General features: G+C 43.6%; 1 protein-coding gene across 10 annotated transcripts in view; it reads left to right on the top strand.

Annotated features, from left to right (window-relative positions):
- The window catches only part of lpp (LIM domain containing preferred translocation partner in lipoma), a 294,099-nt gene that overhangs the window by 81,836 nt on the left and 193,200 nt on the right, over positions 1-19,063 (top strand). The window contains exons 1-2 of one of the 10 annotated variants that reach the window (XM_069897672.1): positions 5,353-5,428; positions 14,287-14,331. The exons of 6 other annotated variants lie outside the window; for them this stretch is intronic. The gene's annotated coding sequence lies outside the window, so the exon portion shown is untranslated. Of the gene's footprint in view, positions 1-5,343; positions 5,429-5,922; positions 5,945-14,286; positions 14,332-19,063 lie in introns of those variants that run through there. 3 more of the 10 variants (XM_069897673.1, XM_069897675.1, XM_069897679.1) reach the window with 3 other exon arrangements.

The raw sequence follows: 19,063 nt of genomic DNA, 5'->3' as shown, positions 1-19,063 counted from the left end.
TGGTTATCTGCTCCTCGGGATCCCGAAGGCTATTTGGGGGCCTATAGACGACTCCCAGCACAGTGATAGCTCCCTTCCTGTTTCTGATTTCCACCAACACCGACTCAGTGGACCCTCCCTCTGCAGCCTCCTCCTTTCTAAAGTCGTGATACCATCTCTGACCAGTAATGATACTCCCCCCGCCCCCCCCCCCCACCCTTTTCTACCTTGCATCTATTCCTTTTAAAACACCTAAACCCTGGTACCTGCATCAGCCGATCCTGCCCTTCCTCCAGATACGTTTCAGTAATGGCCACAACATCGTAGTTCCACGTACTGATCCAAGCTCCAAGTTCACCCCCTTTATTCCTAATACACCTAGTGTTGAATTAGATACATTTCAAACTCTCTAAGTGGCTCCTTTTATGTTTTAACCCCTGCTTATCCTTCCTCTCCAACTTAGACCACATACAACCTGCTTGCCAAGATATTGGTCCCCCTCCAGTTCAGGCGCAGCCCGGACTTTTTTACAGGTCAGACCTTCATCAAAAGAGATTCTAATGATCCAGAAATCTGAACCCCTGTCCCCTGCAACTCTTCAGCCGTAGATTCATCCTTCACATCTTCCTGTTATTACCCTCTCTGGCGTGTGGCACAGGCAGCAGTCCTGAGATTGCCACACCTGAGGTCCTGCTTGATGATTTGTGGTAAATTGGATCAGCAAGTTTGCAGATGACATTAAGTTTGGAGGCATTGTGGACAGGGAGGAAGGCGTTCAAAGCTTATTGAGGGATTTTGAACAGCTGGAAAATGGGATGAAAAATGGCACATGGAATTTAATGCAGACAAATTTGAGGTGCTGCATTTTGGAAGGACAAACCAGGGTGGGCTTTCATGGTAAACAGTCGGGAACTGTGGAGAGAGGAAGAACAGAGGGAACTTGAAATGCAGTATCTTATTTCCTGAAAGTTGTGTCATAAGTGGATAGAGTCAAAGAGAGATTTTGGAACATTGGCCTTCGTAAATCAGTTTTGAGTACAGGTTGTACCTGTCTTATCTGGTGTTATGTGGTCCCACAACTCTCAAGTTTGAATCTCCACTGTTAGTACAAACTCCTTACAGATAGTGTGGGACTCGAACCCTGGTCCCAATCGGTGGCGGTGTAAAGGCATTGCGCTAACTGCTACACCAACCATGCTGCCCCACAATATTTTTTCCTGTTTTAAGCTTTGTTCTATCTTTTGATACATAGAGGTTTCCCTTAGGAGTCAATTTCTGTTTTATGACAATGGCTAGGTCCCAACATCTCTGGATTAAAGTGGTACAACCTATACAGGAATTGGGATGTAATGTAGAAATTATATAAATACACTGGTGAAGCCAAATTTGGAGTATTGCATGCAGTTTGGCTACCTACCTACAGAAAAGATGTCAATAAGACTAGAAGAGTGCAGAGAATGTTGCTGGGTCTTGAAGAGCTGAGTTGAAGGGAAAGGTTGAATAGGTTAGACTTAATTTGCTGGAGCATTGGAGTAGAAGAGTAGATTTGATGTATACAAAAGCAGGGGTATAGATAGGATTAATGCTCTTTTTACTGAGGTTCAGTGAGTTGTGAACGAGAGGACATGGGAGGAACCTCCACTCGAGAGGGTGATGAGGGTGGGCAACAAGCTGCCAGCAGATGTGATGGCTGTGGCTTTGATTTTGAAATTGAGTAGATAGTTGGATGGGAGGGGTAAAGCACGATGGGACGAGGTGAAATAAATTGTTCAGCACGAACTAGGTGATGTGGTATTCTATATTTACTTTCTTGATTAGCCCACCATGGAAGACGTTGTCAAATTCCTTACTAACGTCCATGTAGACTCTATCTATTGCCCTACTCTCATCAATCACCTTCATCATATCCTGCAGCAAGTAAGAATTTTGGTGCATCTCTCCATTGTACAAACTTGGTGAACATTGAACACCACTTCTCTCTGTGCCTCTACATTTCCTGAGGAATCTATAGGTTGAAATATCGAGCTGCCAGTCCTGCCCATCCCTCACCATTATAATCACATGCTTAGTGGTACTTACTGTAGGTTTCTTTGTGAGATTACCTGGACAGATATATTGTGTGTTTGTAAAATGGTGGGGGTGGGGGAAGCAGATTGGCCATGATCCTATTGAATGGCAGAGCAGGCTTGAGGGGCCATGGCTTACTGCAGCTCCTACTTTCTTGCGTAGTGGGGGTAATGCTATGGGGCATAGGGTGCCATGGTAAAATGTCTATGTAACCTTCGTGTCATAATGTACAGCGTGCCTTTCATTGTTTTATAGAATGGGCAGTACATTGCGATGTTATGGACTTGCATCATATTGCACTTGTTATGTGTGTTACAAATCTTTCAAGTTTTATTTCCAATTCAGGCCATTTACAACCAAATTAATCTTAAACCCTGTACGTTTTGGAGGGTGGGAGGAAACCAGAGCACCCGGGAAAACCCACACCCATGGGGAGAATGTACAAATTCCTTACAGATAGCACCGGAATCGAACCCGGATCATTGGCACTGTATTGGCATCGTGCTAAAGCGCTACACTGTCCGTGCAACACTATCCATGCCTCACTATCCGTGCCTTACTATCCGTGCCTCACTATCCGTGCAACACTATCCGTGCCACGCTATCCGTGCAACACTATCCGTGCCACACTATCCGTGCCACACTGTCCATGCCACACTGTCCGTGCCACACTGTCCGTGCCACACTGTCCGTGCCACACTGTCCGTGCCACACTGTCCGTGCCACACTGTCCGTGCCACACTGTCCGTGCCACACTGTCCGTGCCACACTGTCCGTGCCCACACTGTCCGTGCCCCACTATCCGTGCCACACTATCCGTGCCACACTATCCGTGCCACACAATCCGTGCCACACAATCCGTGCCCCACTATCCGTGCCACACTATCCGTGCCCCACTATCCGTGCAACACTGTCCGTGCCCCACTATCCGTGCCCCACTATCCGTGCCACACTATCCGTGCCACACTATCCGTGCCACACTATCCGTGCCACACTATCCGTGCCACACTATCCGTCCTACACTATCCGTCCTACACTATCCGTCCTACACTATCCGTGCCACACTCTCCGTGCCACACTCTCCGTGCCACACTCTCCGTGCCACACTCTCCGTGCCACACTCTCCGTGCCACACTCTCCGTGCCACACTCTCCGTGCCACACTCTCCGTGCCACACTCTCCGTGCCACACTCTCCGTGCCACACTCTCCGTGCCACACTCTCCGTGCCACACTCTCCGTGCCACACTCTCCGTGCCACACTCTCCGTGCCACACTCTCCGTGCCACACTCTCCGTGCCACACTCTCCGTGCCACACTCTCCGTGCCACACTCTCCGTGCCACACTCTCCGTGCCACACTCTCCGTGCCACACTCTCCGTGCCACACTCTCCGTGCCACACTCTCCGTGCCACACTCTCCGTGCCACACTCTCCGTGCCACACTCTCCGTGCCACACTCTCCGTGCCACACTCTCCGTGCCACACTCTCCGTGCCACACTCTCCGTGCCACACTATCCGTGCCACACTATCCGTGCCACACTATCCGTGCCACACTATCCGTGCCACACTATCCGTGCTACATTCTCCGTGGTACACTCTCCGTGCTACACTCTCCGTGCTACACTCTCCGTGCTACACTCTCCGTGCTACACTATCCGTGCTACACTATCCGTCCCGCACTATCCGTGCCACACTATCCGTGCCGCACTATCCGTGCTACACTATCCGTGCCGCACTATCCGTCCTGCACTATCCGTGCAGCACTATCCGTGCCACACTATCCGTGCCACACTATCCGTGCCACACTATCCGTGCTACACTATCCGTGCTACACTATCTGTGCAACCCATGTTACTGTGTCGAATAATGTAGGACATATTCGAGTGCAGAACATTAGAGGATCTGTTTTACTATCTGATGATATGAATGTGTGTGGCTCTTAGCGATGAGATGAAAGAACAGTACTTGATGCGAAGCGATTACTATGTAAAATAATAATGTAGAGTCTGGGAATGGGATGTATGTTGCTTTGTACAATTACATGGAATGTTCTGGAAAAGTACCAACATGCTATCTGATAGTGTACAGGATGCTGTGGGCACGTTGCATTTGAATTTGTTGTCATGTGCATTGATGTGAGCTAAGTCAGTGTGTTATGGTTGATACACATGGAGAGATGCTATTCCATGGTGGCGTGGTGTCATAACAACGAGCTCCCCCTCTGGAGCAATAATGAAGGGGCTGTGTTGACCGGGAAGTAGAATGGAGCATGTCCCTGGCTGTTTCAACAGTGCTGAAGTGGGGATGGTTGAGAGCTTCACATTTTTAGGTGTAAATATTGCCAGCAAACCTGTCCTGAACATCAAGGCCAAGAAAGTGCACCGATACATGTACTTGCTCAGAAACTTAGAGAAATTTGACATTTCTCCAGAATCCAGTGCCAGTGTTTACAGATGCACCATGGGGATGAAGAGATATGTATTATGGGCAAGAAGCAGAATTGTAGTTCAGTTTGGGCATCATGTTCGGTACAGACTTGATGGGCTGAAGGGTCTGTTCCTGTGCTGTACTGTCTTCCATAAATCCTGACCAGATGCATCACAGCTTGGCATGGGAACTGGTCAGCCCAAGATGACAAGAAATTACAGAGAGGTGTCATCCCAGAAACCCCCCTCTCTTCCCCTCCAACAACACTATACTCACCTCCCTCTGTCTCGGGAAACCAGCTGATAATATTAAAGGACACATCCCACTTCTCCCCCCCTTCCATGTGGCATACAGCACATAAGTTTGAAAACGCACTCCTGTTTCAAGGATGGTTTCTTTGCCACTGTTTACAGAGTCGTGAATAGACTTTTCATTGAGTAAAAGATAATACCTTGCAAAGTTTAACTGAACTTTTCTCTTTAACACTTTATAGCATACACTTTGTCTTCTGTGACCCTATTCTCTGTATCTTTGTTTTAATTCTTGCACTACTACCTGCTGGATAGGATACAAAACAGTCTTTCATTGTATCTTGGTGCACGTGACCAACGAACAGTTCGAATCATTCCTTTTGCTGCCTCTACTTTCATTTCAAAGGTTGCCGATAGTTTGCAGAATCTGTAAGGAGGGGCAGAGTCTGCACTGTGGCACAATTACTTTTTTTCTGGTTTTGAAGAAATTTTCTGGCTGTAATTTTGTGCTGTGTTTGTTGTAATTTCCCATATTTGGAATTGTTGAGCTGTTGCTGGGATTGGAGGGAAGGGGAGGGATGTAGGAGGGAGGATTTGGTGGTGCTTCCAGTAGGTTTCCTGCCAGTAGCTGTGGAGTGTGCAGCCTGGGGGGTCTGAGGATTGGAGGACAGGCTGCGGCTCGCTGCTTTCGGCCTGTCTCACTGTAAGTGGATCAATTCTTTGGATTTGGGTTATGAAGAAGGAGGAAACCTGAAAAGTATAATTCTTGAAGAGGGCAGGGAAGGCAGGTTTGTACAGGAACTGAGAGAGCGAGAGAACAAGCACAGGGCCATAAATGGCTGGTCTGCTCACTGAACTGGGTGGTGCTCCTGAGAATATGACAGTATTCTGTGTTCCTTAACAGTATAATGGTTAACCCCTTCAGGTCAATGACATTGCTGCAGTATGTAAACACACAAAGTGCTCTGTGTAACCTTGCATTGTTGTCAAAAAGGTCTGTCTGAGTTGTTTAGGTCTGATTGCGCTATGTCTTTTGCACATTTGTGAGGGTTGTTTTTGCATGTCTGCATTATGTTCACCTGACTGTGCAGTGTGTGTGCCTGTCGAGGTATTATTTAGCAGCATCCAGACTTCTGATCAGTCTACATGAGGGAAAGCAAGTGAGACACCTAGTCCTGACAGACAGTGACAAAGCTTTGATATGGCTGGAAATGGCGAGGTGAGGTGGCGCAACTTGCTGACTCTGTGTTCCTGAAGTGTGTGGCCTTTACTGATCTACTGAATGGATCTTTCCACCAGACATGCACTGGAGCTGCAGTGACGCTGCCCTTTGGTCAAAACCAGGATCCATTCATTGTTTTACAGGATTATGATTATTTATGGTGCCGTTGTGTGCACAAATTGAAGCAAAAGGACAACGTAATTTAGAGCAATGGTGATTGGTGACTTCATTTCCAGGCAGTCCCACTGTCACTTCTGGACAGGTGGTTCTAGTCAAATTCAGCAAAAGTGGACAAAATTGTGCTGTGGCTGGTCCTAATTCCCAGTGCCAAGTCCTCCAGTGTCTGCTTTGCCCAATCTGTAGCACGGCTATGTGCCTCCTCTCTGAGGCCATCTTCGAAAAAAGGGAAGTAGTAAAAGATTTGTCGAGTTGGACCAATTATGGGGAAATATGTTGGTGCAGAGATAAAGTATGAAGCTAATATCACAGATTTCTGCATCTGTATTCATTTGTAGAATATTTTGCTATTATGCTGACCAAAGAGGAGGCAATTATTTGGTTGGGAAGGAGATAAAGAGGAAAAGTTGTCAGCTTTCAACGTGGAAGAGTCCTCTGATCTGGATTCAATGCAAAATAAAATACTGTAGATGCTGGAAATCTAAAATTATAACAGAAAATGTTGGAAATATCCAAGCCAGCATTTGTGGAGGGAGAGAGAACAGAGTTAACGTTTCAGGTTGGCAACCATTCCTCAAAATCGAGATAAAGTCAGAGTCGTGGGATCATGCGGCATGGAAACAGGCCATTTGACCCATCATGCCCATGCTGCCAACTTGGAGAAGAGAAGGGGAGGGGAAATGACTGCAGATCTGGATGGATAATTATGGGAGAATGGGGATTACAGAGCCTTCATCGAAATCAATTGTGGTGGATACCAGTGGGCTGGAGGTTTGCAAATAATACATATTGTTCAAAAGCAGAGTGTTGAGTTTGATGGTGCAAACATTTCCAGAGATGATAAGTTGAGACAGAATTTATATTTGGAAACAGCTTAGCAAAACGGAAAATGTAAGTATATATTTAAAGCTAAATTGTTTAAAGAATTATCGAACTGTTAAGGAACGGAAGGTCATTTAGACCATGGTACCTATACCAACTGTATAGAGCAGCCCCTGGGTTTCACAGCCCATTTTTTTTCCCCCATAGCACTGTCGATCTCTGAGGTGCTTATTCATTTCCTTTTTGGAATCCTTCATTAATTCCGCTTCCATTGTGCTTAAAAACATTGCATTTCAGATCGTAAGTATAGTCGATGTAAAGTAAAAGTTTACATCCCATATGCCCCTTTCACCAGTCACTTTAACTTTTTTCACCTGGTCCTTGAACATTCCACTTAATGGGAACAGTTTGCCTTGATCTTCTCTGTCTAAAATGATTTTGATCTTGTAGACTTGCATTAAATTTCCTCTCAACCTGCATTGGTGAAAGGACATCCCTAACTTTGACAACCTAACCTTGGAGGTGAAATCCCTCATCACTGGAACATATCAGCAAATCTTTCTGCACCCACCCATGCTAGCACATCATTGTCCACAATAAAGTCCAGTGCTCCATTTGTTGGCTATCCAGTGTTTTGTACGGATTGAACACAACTTCCATGTTTCTGTTCTCATTGTATTTAATTCTGAATCTTGGGAACCAACCCCACTCTCTCAACATGCCCTGTCACTTCCAAGCACTTACTTATATACATCCCAGATCATGCGGTTCCTGCCAACTGAAGGCTGCTAAGGCACACATGGAATTTTAGCTCCATAAAGGCAAGTACAGGAAATGGTGGGAAATGGGTGACATGGGCGGATAGGGCAGTGAAAAGGGCATTTGATACTGGACTGGAGACTGTGAGCTGTCCTTGTTTATGATATTAAGAGTGGAATAGATAGGTTAGTTAGAGTTTCTCTCCCAAGGCAGGGTAGCTTATAACTAGAGGAGCATGGGTATAAAGAGGGGAACATTTTATAGGCAATCTGAGGGGTTTTCATGGAGAGAGTGGTGAGAGGAGGTGATAGAGGCCAATACAATTACAACATTTTAAAGGCATTTGCTCAGGATTTGGGCACTAATTTGGTGCACTGCTAATTCACCAGATTAGAGGTGAGCAGTCCAGACCATTGATCCAGTGCCATGAGTGCTGGTCCTTACACGTGGCTGGAGAATCCAAAATCTGGAATTCAGCAAGAAACCTGATCCCACCAATGTCCTTCAGGGAAGAACATTGTTGTCCTTACACAGAATGACCCTTAGATTGACTTAGTTTGTTATTGTCACATGTACCAAGATTCAATGAGAAACCACATTGCATGCTGTTCAGAGGCTCACGGAGTTGCCAAACCTTGACAACATCTGCAAAAAAAGGAGAAGAAGAAAGAAAAAGAAAGATAATCCCTTTAGAAATCATGAATGGTTGTTGGTCATAGCGTCTCCTCTGATTTAGTCTTCCACTCCTCGATGTTGAACTCTTATCACAGGGAGAACATACAAACTCCTTCCAGACTATGCCAGTTTCAAACCTGTGTCACTGGTGTGTGCTAACCACTACTCTAACCGTGTCGTGGAACAGTATCCAGTAACTGAACAAAGCATCCCAAGATATTTATATCAATTTTAAATAATATCTTCGTGTATAGATGAGATATTGAAGTACTCTGTATTGTGTTTGTGCACCGTGGATTGGGTAAACGCTGTTTTGCTGGGTTGTACATCTGCAGACAGATGATAAACAAACTTGAACTTGCTCCCCTTTGTGGCCTGGATCCGATTCTCCATCATCGGCCAATGTCATCAGTGCCTGTGGCTGGTGTGTGGCCTTCTCTCCATCCTGGTCTTGATTACCATCATGTGGCCGAGCATGCGGCCTGGTGTGAGTCCTGCTCTCCATCACTCCCCAGCCTGATTTCGATTCCCATTGGTGCCTGTGGTGGGATGGGAGTGCTTGGGCTGCCGAGCCCAATGTGGAGCCCGTCTCTGTTGATCACTTCTCTCCCTCTGACCTCTGAGGCCTGCCTATCTCTGCAGTGGTTGCCATTATGGCTGCCACTTCCTGACTTTACTGTATTTCTACCTCGCTTGAGCCTCTTGATAGATGGTAGAAACATTGAGTGGTGCTGATGCTAGCCCGGTACCACAGGGCAGCAGCCAAGCCATCCCCATTCTTTGTCAGCCCTCTGCTGTAAATTATGATTGCCTCCCAGATATAGTTTGGGAGTAGTTAGGGTTGACATTTTGGACAATGTTCATATCCTGTAAGTTAAATAAAAGTTCAAGAGTACTTTTAAAATGGAATTAAACAAGAAATCCTGCAGATGCTGGGGTCTCGGGCAAATCGCAAAAATGCTGGGGAACGTTGGGAAGATATTCTTGATGAAGGGTTCAGGCCCGAAACATTGACTGCCTTTTAATTCCTATGGATGCTGCATGACCTGCTGAGTTTCTCCAGCACTTGTGTATTGCACTTTCAAAATGGAACTGGATTGTACTTGAAATGGATGGGAGGATGTCTCCTGCGCTCTACAGTTTGGGGACCTCACCACAACCTCTGCTCAGGGATGAGTGTGACTCTATAGAGCCATTGTAGATGGATTTTCTGTAGTTGTTAAAATTTGGCACCTTGTGGAATTTTCTAATGGGTTGTACAGTGGAGAGTGACAAATTTGGCCTACAGCTTTACAAGCGTTTTCCTCTGTGTATAAACACTTGCATGTTCAGGAAGAACTAGGATGGGTTGATGAGTATTGTGTGGTATGTTTGGAATTCTCAGAAGGCATTTAATTGGACACCTTGTGGAAATGTATTTGGAAAGTGGAATATCTTCCATCTAATTGGCTGAAAGATAAGGGAATGGATTGTGTGGTTGGATTGTTCTTTACCGTGGATCTCCTCAGGTTTGACATGAGAGCTATCACTTTTCTTGTGTACAAAGGCCACTGAATTATTGTTTATTGATTTACAAGATAGAGTGACAACATTTACTGCCATTTATTGGTTGAGGGAGTACAATTTAAAATTTGTGGTTGATACAAAACCTGTCAGTGTAGCAAATAGTCTTGTAGTTGTTTCTTTTCATTTTTATAGATTTTTAAAAAGCACCTGTTACATGGCACCAAATAAGAATGTTGGTACATATGTACATTGCTTAATATATAATAATAAACTCTTTATCTTTGGTAAGTTTGATGGTAGTAGGAGCATACAACGGGAATTAGATCAGACCCATGGCAGATCCCATGAAGTATTTGGGTGAAACAGGTTGGAGGTCTGGTTTTGGGGATATATACGAGCAGAGGGACTGGGAGTGATTTATTGGAAAATCTTTGAAGAATGCAGGGCAAGTTCAGAAGGTTGTGAAGATAATGATTGGAATACCTATCTACATAAGCAGTGACAATGAATGCAGAAACAAGAATGTAAGGCAAAAGCTTTAGGATCGACAACCAGTTTTATCTGGGTATCACATATATAGAAGGTAGAAACAGAAGGCCACTTGTTTCTGAACTTCTACCCTTTTCATACGACCGTGGGAGATGCTATTGTAAATTTTACAATGTTATTGCATTTCCATCAACCTGTGGGAGCCTTTCAGCCTTCACCAAGCATCTTCCTACCTCAACTTTCAACATATTGAGTCTTCTTCCATCACCCTTTGAGAAATGTCTTAAATGAGCCAAACAGTGACCCTAAAATCAAGGTTCCCTCATGAGGAAATATACTCTCCATATTCACACCATTGAGACCCCTCAGAAACTTGTATTTAAGCTCAGTCTGTTTAACTGTTCCTCAATAGATAACCAGTCCAGTCCTGAAAATGGTCATGAGTTGGTGTTGACCCTTCCTTTGCCTTCACAGATTCTGCCTGATCCGCTGAGTTCCTCCAGCAGGTTGCGTCTTGATCCATTCTAGATGTTAAATTAAAAAACTTCAAAAATCTGTAGATGGTAGAAATTTTAAATGTAGACATACAGCACAGTAACTGGCCATTTAAGCCATCGTGTCTGTGCTATCTAATTCACACCCCATTAACCTACGCCCCCCAGTATTTTTTGAAGGGTGGGAGGAAAAAACCCATGCCGACAGGGGGAGAGTATACAAACTCTTTACAGACAGCACGGGACTTGAACTCAGGTCTGGTCTTGTTCACTATTGCTGTAAGGTGTGCTAACCGCTACCGTACCACCCTAAATAGGCAATAAAAATAGGAAATGCAGGTTCGCCAGCATAAATGGAATGAGACAACATGCTTTAGGTTGAAGATCCTTCAGCAGACTGGGAAAGAGAGAACAGTTCAATTTAAGTTGCAGAAAGTGCGGAGAAGAGACTGGTAGTATAAAGAGAATATCTGAAAGGGTGGGGCAGGGGTTGTAAACCTCTGAACTCTCTCCAATGCATTACTATGCATTCTTGAATAGGAGACTGATACTACCCCAGATGCGATCTGACCAGGGGCCTATATAATTGATTTGTATGATTTTGAAGAAATGTGGAGGTTTATCAGGATAATATCAGAGATAAAGAATTTCAGTTATCGAGATGGATTATGTCCCTTGAAGCAGAGAAATTAATAGGAATCCAGTGCAATCTCAAAAATGTGGGATTTTATAACCCTCAGAAGTTTTTTTTTGTCAATGAAGCAGCAAGTAGACAGTCATGCACAAGGTCGTTTGTGCAGAAAGAAAAATAGATTTCTTCATAGACACGGTGGTTGTTCAGAAGTCTTTGAGAATTGATGTTGAATCATATTTCAGAAGAACTTTTATAATATCTATGAAGACTGATAACGGGGGTTATGTGAAAAATACTGGAGTGCCAATTTAGTTTGGTAAATATTTGAAGGAGCCAGATACATCCAGCAAGTTAAAAAGCCTCAGTCAATGCTGCAGGCAATCCGTGAAAGTTTGACTGAAACCGCTTCCTCTGCCAGGAGAACATTCCAGATAACAGCATCTCGCCTCATCAGTGACCACTTATGGTAACATTCCACATTCCAGGAACTCTTCTGAGAAATTTTCTCTGAATCTTGCTGTCTGCTATTGGATCATTCCTAACTACATTTCCATTTTTGTCCCTTAATGAAACTCAGTAAACAACGAGCTTGCCAGGATTAGATGATCTCACTTATCTTATTAGATATTATTTAACTGTATGCTTGGCAGACTGATGGTAGGGAGGACCGAGAGACACACCAGGAAGTGGTTCTGTGAGATACCGATCCCACATCGCTTAATGGTTACACCTGAACACATGGAAACAAAGCACTGTCTTACTGCAGGGAGAGAATTCAGAAATTTCAATCAATCTTGCACCAAACACATTTTCAAGGGTTATAAGCAGGATATGGGAGAGGCACGACAGTAATTCACAAAGAGAGTTTTGTGGATTGGTCAGATTGAGGATCTTTTCAAGGGAATGAGTAATCAGTTGACAGTACTTTTTTTTATATTCCATGGTTTTTTGAAGTACACAGAGATGAAGAATTACCAGTGACAGAATGAGATATTTGTCTCATTACAACTTGCCAGCATTGGGATTGTTTTATTATCTTCGACTTCCCTCCACTTCCCACATATTGTGCAAATTTTTCCCTTCCAGTATTTTGTCAACTCCCTCTTAAAGATTCCCAATTGAATCTGCTTTCATTGCTCTTGGAGGCAGTGAGTTCCACGTTATAGCAACTTGCTGGATAAAGTGGTCATTCTTCATTCTGTCTCTGGAACCTCAAGGCACTGAATAGTTATGCAGTGGTTCCATAAGGCCAGAAGATATCGGAACAGAAACAGGCCCAGCGAACCTGCTGCACTGATTTACTATGCTTTTCAACCACATTCTCCTGCCTTTTTCTTGTAACCCTTGATTTGCTTCAGAAGTTCAAGAACTTATTTAGCTCCCCAGGCAGCTCTCTTTAAGCACCTACCACTCTTGGTGGTTTTTTTAAAAAAAGCCTCACATCTCCTTTAAGTATTCCTGCTCTTACCTTCAACCTAGCGTTCTAACATTTGATATTTTCAAAATTGGAGGAACACCTCATCTTTCAATTGGGGACTTTCCAACTAGAGGGCATTAATATTAACTTCTCTGGCTTTCGTTAAAACCTTCACCCTTCACTTCTCCCCGAGTCGCCTGCCCCCAGCTCTGTCTCTCTTGCTTTTCCCTGTCTCCTTTCAGACAGACATAATCAATTCTCTCCTCTCCCCTGATAACCAATTAACACCTTTTGTTGGTCTGGACTCCTCCCCCAACGAGCACTGTCTGAATTCTGCAATTTCCTGCTTTTGGCTCATTCTGCTTATTCCTTGAAGAAGGGCTCAGGCCCAAAACATCAGCAATATATCCTTGTCACCTATGAATGCTAAAAGACTGGCTGAATTCCTCCAACATTTTTGTGTGGTGATTTTACAAGCGAATGCTACAACAATCCAGTGAAAACAGTTGAATTTTGTCCAACCACTTCCTATGTCCAATGCACAACAATTCATGCAATATTCTGGTGAACCTCTTCTGCACCCTCTTGAAAGTTTCCACATCCACGTGTCGTATGTGGGACTAGAAATGCACATAATATTCCAAACGTAGCCTAACCAAAGTCACATACAGCCGCTTTACCACCATATCCACGAGTTAAAACACAAAAATGCTGGATGAACTCAGCAGGTCACGCAACACAGGAGGTAAAGATATATAACAAATGTTTAAGGCCTGAGCCCTTTTTCAAGGTATGAGCAAAAACATCTGTTCTGTCTACCCAAGCAAAAGAGGAAGTGTAGCAAAGTTTCAGTAGGGTAAATGCTGCAATGGAGCAGCTTGTTTCATGGGGAGAGATAATCCAATCTGGGCCATCGCCAATTCGGTTTAGAAGAAAGAGAGATGATCTCATTAAGATGTACAAAATTCTTATTGTGTTAGCAGGTGGATGCTGGTCTTTTCCCTGGCTGGGGTATTCAGAAGCACAGGTCATGGTAGTGGCCCATTCAAAACACAGAAAAGAACTTTCTTCACCACAAGGGTTCAGGAGAGCCAACGCCTACTGGTTGTAGATATGAAGGGAGTTGGTGATATGGGGTTAATGGTGGAAAGTGGTGTTGAGCTCAAGGATTAGCCTTGGTTTAATTGAATCTGGAGAAAACACCTGGTGAATAGACATGTTGGTCCACAGAGCACCCTCACTGTGGTAAATTCTAGGTATTTCTGACTCAGTATGTTTCTGTTATGTGAAATTTCTGCAGATAGTGGACAGAGAATATTTATTGTTTATAAATTCTGAGGATTTTTTTCCATGAATTTTTTTACAGGGAGAATATCCTGGGGTCTGTTAGTTGCAGTGGGTATAAAAACTGGTAAGTTCTGACTGAAGGTTGTTTTTGGAAAATTATTATCACATAATCTGTTTTTCTGTTGTCCCTCAGCCCACTTTGCAAGAAGGAAAACTGCAATGAAATTGGGGAGGGTTTGGGATAGTTTCCTTGAGTTATTCATCCCATAATTGCTCTCCAGTGACTTTTAACTAGCTTGCAAATACAGATTGCTGTCTCTTTGATTTGTTTAGCTTCCAGTTTGTATTTTGGTAAACAAAAGATAGATTATCTCAAAAAAACTTGGAGATCTGTTTGATGTTTTTGATGTGGATGCACTGGGTTTCCAAATCTGGACCCTGTGACAGGAATGAGAATTGATTTGATCCGCTTAGGTTCTGGGAGCCTGTCATCTCTGGGAAGCCTGATCCTGAAATGAAATGTTGCTCAACGTGAGTGAGAGAATGATCGGAATGCTTGAGCTGAGAATGTAGGGAATTATTTCCTGTTTGTCTCAAGCACCCGAGGCTTGCGACTGTTTCCGGTGATTGGCTGAAGTCCACAATGCCAACTGCTGTATCTTCGTTCCCTTACCTTGTCCTGTGCTGCTGTGGGTGGGCATCAGATGTGCAGACTGTTTAAGCATTGAGGAAAGTGTAAAGGAAAGCCCCACAGGAAATGCTGGAAAGTCACAACTTCTGCAAAGGAAATCGTTGACTGTTCAGCGGAAACTCCTACATTATCAGTAGCTTCTAAGAACAAGCTGAGGGAACGAGACAAAGAATACATTACTCTGCAATTCAGAATGATAACACAGGCAAAGACCATTCAGCTCATCAAACCTTTGATGGCTTGATAAAAGAACTCTTTAATGAACTTCACTGCCGCCTTCTATCCCCTTACCTCAGGTCTGTTAATTTACTCATCCCAATTGAATCTGCCTGCTGCACTTTCACATCACACAAGTTCTTGTTTTTATCTTTGATCTCATTTATCACTCTGGATCCTTGACTCATTCTGCGAGTTTATTTTTTAACCTCTCTTCACTTGCAATTATTGTGTTATTTTTTATTTTTCAATATTTTTATTAACATTGAAATTTCACATTCAAAAATAACAGAGTACACATCGATATATGTTCGAAGTCAAAAAGATACATCACACGTATCTCATCATTTCATACAAGGTGCTCCACATTTTAATTCAACAGAATATATTGTATTGATATTTTATTATTTTTTAAAAAAGGAAAATTTAAACCCACTACCAAGAAAGAAGCTGTTTGGCTAAAAACAAAGACAGAATTCTAAACAGAGTAATAAATTACCTCATTATGCAAAACTTCTACCTTCATAACAAATCAAAGATTATAAAATTAATTCAAAGAGGATCCCCACAATGTTTGAAAATTTGAATTCTAATCTTCTCTAAGTTTAAACATGACGACTTAATGTGGCTATTGAGCCTGATTAGGTGGGGTAGCGTTCTTCCATCTGGGGAACACCGCCCACTGAGCCAGAAGAGAAATAAAGGCTAATACATGCAGTTCAGATGCCATTAAAGTTGTGTCACTTTCTTCAACAAAACCAAATAATCAGTTAAGGGATTAGGTTTAAAATTAACTTTAAAAACTGCAGAGAAAATTTGAAATACTTCTTTCCAATATTTCTTAATGTTCTGACATGTCCAGAACATATGAATTAATGAACATATGAATGTGTCTTCTGTTCTGATTTGCAACTGTGGACACCACTTTGCAAAGAGAGATTGATTTATCCCATCTCAGTTACTAGTATTTACCCGAGTTAGCAAATCCACTAGTCAGCATGTGCAAGACCTCATAAAGCAGAACTAATTTGTGCCTGGGAAAGTGGGAGAGTGCTCCTGTTCTGTGTCTTCTCTGACAGGTCAGGAAATCTGCATTCACCTAAGTGGATGGTTAAGTTCAAAGTTCAGATTTATTGACATCACATACAACCCTGAGATTCTTTTTCCTGTGGACCAGTCAGAATTTCTACTTTTCAGTAGTGTGAAAACATTGTACTTAGAAAGGATATGTATACAAAAGAGAGAAATGTAAACATAACGTGGAAAACCGAAAAAAATATGCAAGTAAGAGTCCTTAAACGAGTCCCTGATTGAGATTGTTGTTGAGGAGTCTGATGGTGGACGGGGAGCAGCTGTTCCGGAACCTGGGGGTGCGAGTCTAGACCTCTTTCCTGATGGCCACAGCGAGAACAGAGCGTGTGCTGGTTGATGAGGATCCTTGATGATTGCTGCTGCTCTCTGTTGACAGCATTCCCTGTAGATGTTCTCGACAGTGGCGAGGGTTTTGCCTGTAATGCCCTGGGTTTTGTCCATTACCTTTTGCAGGGCTTTCTGCTCAGAGATATTGGAGCCCCCACACCAGACTGACGCAGTCAGTCAGCACACTTTCCACTACATATCTCTGGAAATTTGTCATACCAAACCTCCGTAAAGTCCTGAAGAAGTAGAGGCTCTGACATGTTTCTTCATGATGACCTTTATGTGTTGGGTCCAGGGCAGATCCTCCAAGATAATGATTCCCAGGAATTTGCTCACCCTCTCCACCTCTGATCTAATGATCACTGGATCGTACACCTCTGGTTTCCTTTTCCTAAGGTCCACAACCAAGGAGCTGATTGTGTGCACTATTCAGCCAAGTTTTCAATCTCCCCCTTTTATACAACCCACTATTATGGTAATGTCAGCAAATTTGTAGATGGTGGTGGTGTATTTTTGAGCCACACAATCATAGGTGTAAAGTGGATAATGCAGGGGACTAAGAACGCAGCCCTGTGGTGCTCCACTACTAATGGAGATTGTGGAGGAGATGGTCTTACCAATCCACACTGATGGGGGTCTGGAGGTGAGGAAATCCAGGATCTAATTGCACAGTGGGGTGTTGAGGCCCAGGTCTTGGAGTTTGCTGATTAGTTTTTAGGGGATGATGGTGTTAAATGCTGAACTGGGGTCGATAAAAAGCATCTTGATGTCTGCATCTTTACTGTCCAGGTGTTCTAGGGCTTTGTGTGGAGCCAGTGAGATAGATGGCTTCCACCTTAGACCTGTTGCTGTGGTAGGCAAACTGGAACAGATCCAGGTCGCTGCTCAGACAGGAACTGATCAACCTCTCAAAACACTTCATCACTGTGGATATGAGTGCAATTGGTTGCTATTTAAGTATCTGAAATACCCTCTCTGAGTGATATATTTTTAAAGTAAACAGCAATAGACCTTTGGGGAATCAACAAATTCACGCTGTTCATGTTTTTTATGTAGAATTGTACCTCCTGTCTGTATGATACCTTGCTTCATCACATCCTCTCCCTCTCTCCTCTCCCTGCTCTGTATTTTTGTTTTCATCTCTATCTTTCTCAATTGAGTCTTGTTTTTTTGAACTATCCACCTCTCATTCACACTTTAGATTCAGCTTCTTTACCTCTCTATCACTGTCCCTTTCCGTCTGTCTTCTGCATTTTTATCCTTTCTCCCTACTCCTGGTTCTTTCTCTGGCAAATAGTGTTTTGATGAATTCTCTGTGTAGACACCTCCAGTGTTTCTGAAGAAGCAGTTTGTCTTCAAGGAAGGCATTGAAGAACAATTTTGTGGCTGGGCTGTGCATACATTTCCATTTCTAAAAGCAGGACTTGCAGCACGTTTTGCAACTTCAGGATGAAGCAAATGATTCACAGCTCATGAAAAACCTTTGAAGTGCAGTTCCAAAGGTAATGTTCAAAACACAGTAAGTAATTAATGCATTGTCTGTCCCCATAAATTTTAGTCCTATGGACCAAATAATCTGTGTAGCTGATCTTGGTAAGAAAATCTTGTATATGTCGTCAGTTGAAAATAAAATTGAACTTGAAAATCTCTCTCTTTCTCTCTCTCACATGCACACAAGCACATACACCTCCTTCTTCCCCATCCCTCTTATTTAATGCTTCTCTCTTATGATCCTGCTCTTTATCCAAAATATCCACTTGAGAGAGTAGGTGGACAGTTAACACTTTAATTTTTAACTTGGACGTAATTGGGCAAAAGTGCTACCAATGAATCTTTGTAACATTATTTGCAGCAAATGAATGGATAATTTATGAGGACTCAGGCCTGAAACCTCGGTAAAATGTACCTTTACCTGCGAGATCTGCTGAGCACAGAGGCTTTAGCTACAATCAGAGCGTCTGCAGACTTTTGTGTTTCACTCCAACCAAGGGCTTTTATCGCTGTAACATTATCTCACGACTCTTGAACTCGATGCCACAGTTAATGAAGGCCAATGTACCATACACTTTCTTAACAACACTGTGAACCTGCGCAGCAGCTTTGAGTGCTGTGCGGACACAGACCCTAAGATCTGTGTTCATCCACACGGCTCAGTGTCCTCCCATTAACATTGTTTTCCACCTTCAAATTTGACCTGGTGAAATGAACCACTTCACACTTTTCTGGGTAAAACTCTATGCCACTTCTCAGCTCAACCCTAAAGCTGAAGCACCCGGGTAGCCCTCCTGGGACCCAGGTGTGATTTGTGGGGCAAAGGTGCCTCTAGCACATTTTAAGCTGAGGGGGAATAGCCCCAATCACCAACCCGGACATTTAAGGGGGATCCCTCCCCTGCGATGACGCGGTAAGTGACGCGTCACGCAAATGAGTCTCCCCGTCCCCCACACCAGCTGTCAGTCTCCCTCCCACCATCAATTGTGCTCCCCCCAACCCTCTGCCCCCTTGGTAGTTGTCTCTTCTTCCCCCTCCT

Source organism: Narcine bancroftii, chromosome 9 (assembly GCF_036971445.1).
Source record: "Narcine bancroftii isolate sNarBan1 chromosome 9, sNarBan1.hap1, whole genome shotgun sequence".
Lineage (NCBI taxonomy): Eukaryota > Metazoa > Chordata > Chondrichthyes > Torpediniformes > Narcinidae > Narcine > Narcine bancroftii.
This window is presented reverse-complemented; position numbering and strand designations above follow the sequence as displayed.